Here is a 7,706-nt window from a genome sequence, read left to right on the forward strand (position 1 = left end):
ACAAATAAAAATGTAAAACGTTTCTAGTAAAAAAATGTAAAAGTCACCCCAAAAAATGAAAAGTTAAATTGTAATTAAAATAGTTATGTAATAGGAAATGGATAGTTCTATAGGCTTTTGTTTCATGTAAAAAGAAATTATCCAGAAAGTAAAGTTTAAATGGTTATATAGGGTAATAGATGAGTATTTTGAAAGGGGAAAAAATTAGATAGGTACATTTTTCTTTTTTTGTGTAAGGTGCATATCGACAAGGTATAAAGCCTAATAAAATGGGTTTGTTAAAAAAAAAATAAGTGAACATTGAAATAAATGAGGCTATAACACGAAATCTCTATTGTATGTTCTTTTTCATAATAATAATACTAATAAATTTAAAAAAAAATTATACATAAAAAAAATTATACAGTTTATTTTTTTTGGAATGCAATACATATTTTCTATTAAAATCTTGCAGACAACTATATGCCATGTAAAGCACTAGAGGTTTGCAAGAAAACTTCAGAGTTAACGGAATAAACAAAGTATTCCAACTAAACTTCAACCTCAAAAATTCAATTCCCAGGTACAGCTACTGTATAGTAGAAGGGCACCTATGTCCCTAACAAGCTATTGAAATAGTAAGAAATCATTACAGAAATAAAGTTCTTATGACATTGTGATTGCAATGGGAAATCTTTAACTGCTCCTCTATTGGTAAGAGCATTACTTAGATCTCCCAAACAACCACTTTGAAAGGTAGAGTTACATTTGAGCCTTGAGCTTAGACAGGGGAAAATCAAACTCATTCACTGAGAACAAGAATATTTACCATTCTTGTAATCCCGCACAGAGTGAGAAAGCCCCTGTGACCATCAGGCTGGAGAGAGCAGCCCATTAAGATAAGGGGTATAGAGAATCAGGTAGGGGAATGGTCCCTGAAACTGGTGGAAGAAGGGCTAGAACTCTGGCTCTTTCCTGACTCTGAAACGAAGTCCTGAAGATTTAGAATCAGGCTGGACGTAAATGACATGCTGGGTTTGAAAGTAGGAACACAGGGAAGTGGGGCTTCTACACCTAAAATCTGCATCACCTTTCTCATGGTAGGCCTTGCCATAGAATCAGGATGTGAACATGAAAGACCTAGAAGTAGCATTCTTCTCATCTCCTCTTCATCAAATTCTCCCTCCAGGCTTGCATCTGCAGCCTCCAAAAGCTTGTCTTGGCTATGTAAACTCCAAACCCAATCAACAAGATTATTGTTACCTGATGGCACATCCTTCTCTATGGCTCTTCTCCCACATGCTACTTCCAAAGCCAGTACCCCAAAGCTGAACACATCAGTTTTCATTGAGGCCTTTCCAGTTTGAAGATACTCAGGTGCAAGGTATCCCATGGTTCCTGCTGTAAGTGTAGCATCTGGACTCTTATTGTGATCCATAAGGCGTGCCAACCCAAAGTCTCCTAGTCTGGCATTGAAACTTGCGTCCAACAAAATATTGCTTGCCTTTACATCCCTGTGAATCACCTGTTGCTCCCATTCCCCGTGCAAATAGGATAAGGCAGAGGCTACTCCCATCACAATTTTGTATCTAAGCCCCCATGAAAGAATGGGTCCTTCACCCTCCTGAAAAAGGAGCTTATCAAGACTACTATTGGGCATGAACTCATAGACAAGCAAGAACTCCCCTTTCTCATAGCACCATCCTTGCAAATGAACCAGATTTCTGTGTCTAAGGCGTCCTATAATAGAAAGCTCTGCAACAAACTCTCTCTTCCCTTGGTTATCATGAGTAGATCTCTTCACTGCAACCGCTTCACCAGACTGTGGAAGAATTCCCCTGTAAACAATCCCAAATGCACCATGACCCACTATTCTGTTTGTGCTGAATCCCTTGGTGGCAATGCTGAGATCCTTATAAGTAAATTTCCGGGGAGTATGTACCATATCAGACTTGAATGAATCTGAGGGACTCATTTGTCTCCATTTTCGGTATGAAAACCATGCAATAAAACCTAAAATCAATGCAAAACATACTGAAGACCCAACGACAATCAAAACAATGGGTATTCTGCTGAAACATAAATGTTTATGGCACCCTCGTTTTGTACCATTCAAAGGACCTGCAAAGTTAGGAATTGTTCTATTCTTGGGGACTGGAGGAACTGCAGGCGAATATAACCCAAAGCTTTGGAAACTCCATTCCACAATTGTATGAAGCTCTGTGCTTCCTCCCGTTGAAGCAGAGAAGCCAATGTACATATATTCATTAAAATATTTTGAAAGATCAATACTTACAGACATGAGAGGCTTAGCAGGCTTATCGCTGGCGTAACTCAACCACACATGGAGCATTTTCCCTGTGTTGTTGTACTCAATCCATGATGTAATGAGGTCCCCACTCCTTAGATTCATCTGTAGGTTCCCTACATCGGCTGCTTTGAAGGAGGTGAGATTGCCGATATCCAAACCAATATGGTTGTCGTTCAGATCATGGAATTGCACATCAAGAAACGTATCGAACTCCACCGCTATAATCTTCTTCTGATCAGATTCTGTGGCATTGATGAGGCCCAAAAGAGGTCCAGAGCTTCCGACAGTCTGGTTATCAGATGCGATAATGAAGGCTAGGCCTTCTCCAAATGAAACAGGGTTCACATTCGTTATGGAGAAGGAGAAGCTTGTGGTGAATGAAACTGAAGTGTTTGTTTTTGAGTCCAGGAGTTGCACTGGCCGATTGTACAGAGCCCTTCCCGCACTTGAGTTGGGTACCTGTAAATCCCTTGTGAGGCCTATTGCGCCGTTTCTGATGTATGCGTCGCCCAGAAGCGTCAGATTTCTAAAGGAAAATGTCGAAAAATCAAAGACACTGTTCTGGGCATTGGAGAAAATGATGGAAAACATGAGAAAACAGAGCAGAAGAGAACCTCTCATGGTTTTGGACAAAAAACCCTACAAAGACCCAGCTGATTTTTGTTTTAAAAGCTTTGATAGATCAAGAGCCCTCTCTAACTGTGAGAAGACGATAAATAAATTGTGACATGGCTGAGAAAAATACAGAGAAGATGCAAACAACCCTCTTATTCAAAACGAGGTTTGCAATGATCAAACAGTGTTGCGAATAACAAAGGAATTTGAATGCTTGGCCGCATAACAGATATGAGAAGTAATACACAAGAATGCTCTGCAACTGAGTTTTATATACTTGGGAGACTGTTTCGCCTGGTCTGAGATACATGTGGCTACATATATCATACAGTGCAACATTTTGAAAGTTAAGGGACTGATATGTGGGGCTTCTGAAGGAGAAAAACGCCTAGGAGGCGATGGATTAAAGAATGAATCCTATGGGAAAATATATTGTAATTTGATGGCAATTACTGTTAAGCTGGAGTTTATCACAACTAGCTTAGAATGTACAATAAAGTAAGAGGGGTGGAGGTTTTGTCAAAAAGATTGATGAGAAAACAAAAACAGATGCAAGTGACTGGGTGAGATTTGGAAGGTGGGTACAATGGTCATGGCGGCCCATGTCACAAAGATAATCTGAAACCCTGTGAAGGTGGGTCATGGATGCGTTTAAGACTTGGAAGGTGTGTACCGTGGTCATGGTAGCCCAAGTCAGAAGAAGAATCTTTGAGCATGTGAGTAATATGGGTGCAATCAAATCAGTCTTAATGGTGTCCCACACTCATTTTTCCAACGGTTACATATGGGCCAGGGAGGGAGAGCACTCAAAGCACCAGATTTCTTAAAAACAACATAATAATGACAGCATAGCCATAGATCTATGTGATGCAGAATTGCCAGTAACGGTTATTAGACAGCATGTGAAGCCGACATTTTCCCGCCATGCTCAATCTGCTTCGTCCGATTTAGAAATCAAGGGTGGACATTAAACCAGCCCAGGTTCTTGTCCCAGGGTCAAGGTAAGTACGCACCCCAAAACAAATTCAAATTCAAATTCGAGATGACATCACCAGGAGAAAAATCGTGAATGAATAAGGGTTTTTTTGTTTGTTTATGTTGTGCAGCGTTGGATTCCATTATCCATCCACAGACAGACACGGGCAATCCACCAAAAATCAATTACTTCAATATAGTTGTTTGATTGATAATGGCTTCCATCCACATCCACACTTAATCCACTAAAAAAGCAAAGATTTCAATATAGCTGTTTGATTGATAATGGCATCCATTCAAATCCACTTGTTTGTATATGAAACAATAATGAAGACTTTTAAGAATTTATGAAACAGTAATGAAGACTTTAAGATGGTGATAATAAAAATTATTTTTAAATTCAAATTCCAACTAACATAAAACAGCAAATATCAAATTCAAATCTATAAAGATATTTGAATTGTGCTTTACTCAATTTTATTATATTTCTATACCTGTGTGGGACCAATCACTACTCAAAAGCAAATATCTTAAAATACAAGGATGTATAATTACTTAAATTGACATTAAGTTGTATGTACAAGGAAAAAAAATGGATTATATTAGTTTTAGGTTTGTTTTCATATTAGTTTTAGGTTTGTTTTCATACTGAATAAGAAAAAGTTTGTTACTTACTTATTTGGAAGTAAGTTGGGTTGAAATTTAGAAAATATATAATATTTTGAGTAAACATTTTACTCCGTTTTTCTAATGATAAAAATTAAAAGTACGATATAATTATTTTAAAAAAAATATATTAAATAAATAAATAATAGAATTTAAAAATTAAATGTTTTAAAATTTTTATTTTGATATGGAAATTAAATTTTAAAATTTAATTAAAGTGAATATATATATATATATATATATATATTATTAAAATGATTTAAATATGTAGCTCAACATTTTATGATTTTGGTTTTTTGGTTTATTTTTATTAAAATTGTAATTTAAATTGATGGCATTATTGTTTTCAAGAGAATTGTTTTGTCAAACATTTAGACTAATGTATTTACTAATTTCCTTCTCTTTATTTACTCATGATTTTGAAGTGATGTTATAGTTGTATTTGGATCACCTTTGCTTAAATGCATCTTTGTGCCCAATCATTCATCATTATGAAAGTTGTGATATCTCCATAGTTTTCTTTCTCCTAAGATTATGATATGCCCACGAGTTGTTCTAGTGCATCTAGAGGTGTTAAGGAAACGCACAATCACCTTTGTAAAACAGCAAAAAATAATTACACTTCTACCCCCAACTACCCTAACTTCATTCCTTGGGTATAAATATGAGTTTTTGATGGAGAAAAGGGGCAAGATATTCACAAAGATATATTGGAGAAATTGCAAAAAGAGAAAAGCTTCAGATTTATATTATTTTTCCCCTATCCAAAGTCTGGTGGCTATTAACACACTTTTGGATTTGAGTTGAGTCAAAACTTTTCAAAGAATTTACCTAGTCATAGTAAAGCGAAAGGCTATAGGTAGATTGTTTGTAAACATGTGTCTAGGTAAGAGGAACTTCGATTCTATTAACAAGGGTATTGGCAGTATTAGTCAACTATTATATTTTTGTATTCATGTTTATTCAATAATAAAGAATGTTATGGTCTAAGATACATGTTTTCTTTGTCATTTAATCTTAATATAATGCGCATATTGTGGCTTCATGGCTAATGAACTATAAATGCAGTGTGTATGGCCTATGGCCTTAAGTTGCTACTACACATCATGTCTTTAATCATTGTAGTGCATATTCCTAAAGCATAAGGTTTTATCAATATGGCATATCTTGTGTGAGAAGACCCATTGTTAGTGTGTTAAACCTTGGAATCTGGGCCATGACCTAGTCCTAAGCTAGACATTTCATACAAAGTACATGTCTCATGGATGGGAATATTTAATAATAAATTATTAATATTTATCATAAATATAATTTTTATATTCTAAAAACTATTAATAAGGGGTATGTCTTATGGTATGGGATCTTCAATCATTATAATAATAACTATTAATTAAAAATCATGGAAAATTTTAGGGGCTAATGTTCGCCCAGTGGGCTAATTTTCCTTGATTTTTCCAAAAAACGATTCGCCAAATACCAATTTTTATAAAAGACGATTCGCCCAAATTTTAGAATATAAAATTATTTTACCTTAAAAATCGCCAACATTATATAGAGACTATATATAAAATCATTATAGATTTGAATAATTTTACAAATATATCAATACACATTTTATAGTTTGCATATTAGGGATTAGTGAGATTCGCCAATGTTTTTAAACTTCAAGAAAATTTTCCATCCTTAAAATTTTCCTTGTTAAAAATGTATATACATGATGCAGAGGCGATACATTTTTGTTTTAGCATAATATTATATACATGGTATAACACTAAAATGATGTAATAACAACATGGAATGGTGCAGTGGTGACACATTAATGACATTGAGATAACATAGAGATGACGCACAATAATATGTTCTTTATCTTAGTGTCATAATAATCAACATAAGGATGGTGACAATGTTGATGCAATCATCCAAAAAGCAAAAAACAATGCAAGAATAATCTTTGTGTTGCTTCCACTATCGATTTTAATATAAGTCGAAAAGGGCAAGGGACCCCCTCATTTCATTTTCAAATTAGGATATGGGGCAAAGATTTGTGGATATAAGAGGAAATTGTGGGATCAATCAACAAGAAAAACCTAGGGATATTTGTGGGGCATCATCAAAACTCTTAGATTGACATGTAATTTTTTTGTCCTTTACCCCCACATTATTTTAATTTATGGATTTAAAATAAAATGTGTTATAGTTTTTCAAGATAGGATTTTTTGTTTTACATTTTCCTTCCACTTCCCTCAATTCTCTGTCTCTTCCTCGCCCTCTTCCTCTCCTTCTACTTGTTCTCCCCCTTCCTCTTCACCTCCTATTTTTTCTTCCCCTCCTCTCTTATCTTCTTCTTCCTCTTCCTCCCTTACACTCCCTCGTCTTCTCTCTCCCATTCTCTCTCACTCTTCTTATTTCCCTCTTCCCCTCTTTTTCTTCCCCACTTCCTTTTTTTTTTCTTTTCCCTCTTCCTCCTCCCCCTCTTCCTTATTCTCTTTCACTTATCCCTCATCCCCCTCTTCCTTTCCTCTTATTTTCCAATAATAGTCTCATAAGTTCCCCAAGTTTTATTAGAAAGTCTCCTACCACTATAGTCAAATCAATTTTAAATAGGCTTTCTTGAAGATTCTCTCATTGAATAAAATAAGTATGTTAGAGATGAAAAATTGCATGTTTGCAGCATTGTGTTTAGATATATTATCCACCCTTGTTAAGCCTTGGTCATTTGTTCATCTCATAGAAAAATCCCAATTAAAAAATATAGGATTTGATTTATGTGCATAGCCCAAAAACAATTTAATTAGAATTAGTTCACATATATGGCCTTGAGATGAAAGATTGTGGTTGAAATCATTAGCATAATGTAACAATGGCACATGGCTTTTCTTTTCTTGGCTTGTTTGGGTTTTATGCTACAAGAAAACTTGTGGTTTCTAATTTAAGTAGAATGATAGAAGGACCTAAAACAGTATCCTCACAATAATTTGGGGTTCTTATTTTGCTTCATTCATTTGGCTTACACATGAAAAGCCGAGAAAGGGGGGAAAACATAAAAATGGTAAAAATACAAGTGAAAGGTGACATAAGAAGATATGTGTTGACAAAATTATTCTTTCTAGGTGATTTGGTATGAGCTCACACTAGCAATCCAAATTATGCACAAGATAAG

At 35.2% G+C, this 7,706-nt stretch overlaps 1 pseudogene; it reads right to left on the reverse strand.

Moving 5' to 3' along the window:
• Positions 1-628: 628 nt before the first annotated feature.
• On the reverse strand, positions 629-3,593 carry LOC149168195 (L-type lectin-domain containing receptor kinase VIII.1 pseudogene; annotated as a pseudogene).
• Positions 3,594-7,706: the final 4,113 nt, after the last annotated feature.

This window comes from Pinus tabuliformis, chromosome 4_2 (genome assembly GCF_031772625.1).
Source record: "Pinus tabuliformis cultivar Carrire ecotype Pingquan chromosome 4_2, CPIR1, whole genome shotgun sequence".
NCBI lineage: Eukaryota > Viridiplantae > Streptophyta > Pinopsida > Pinales > Pinaceae > Pinus > Pinus tabuliformis.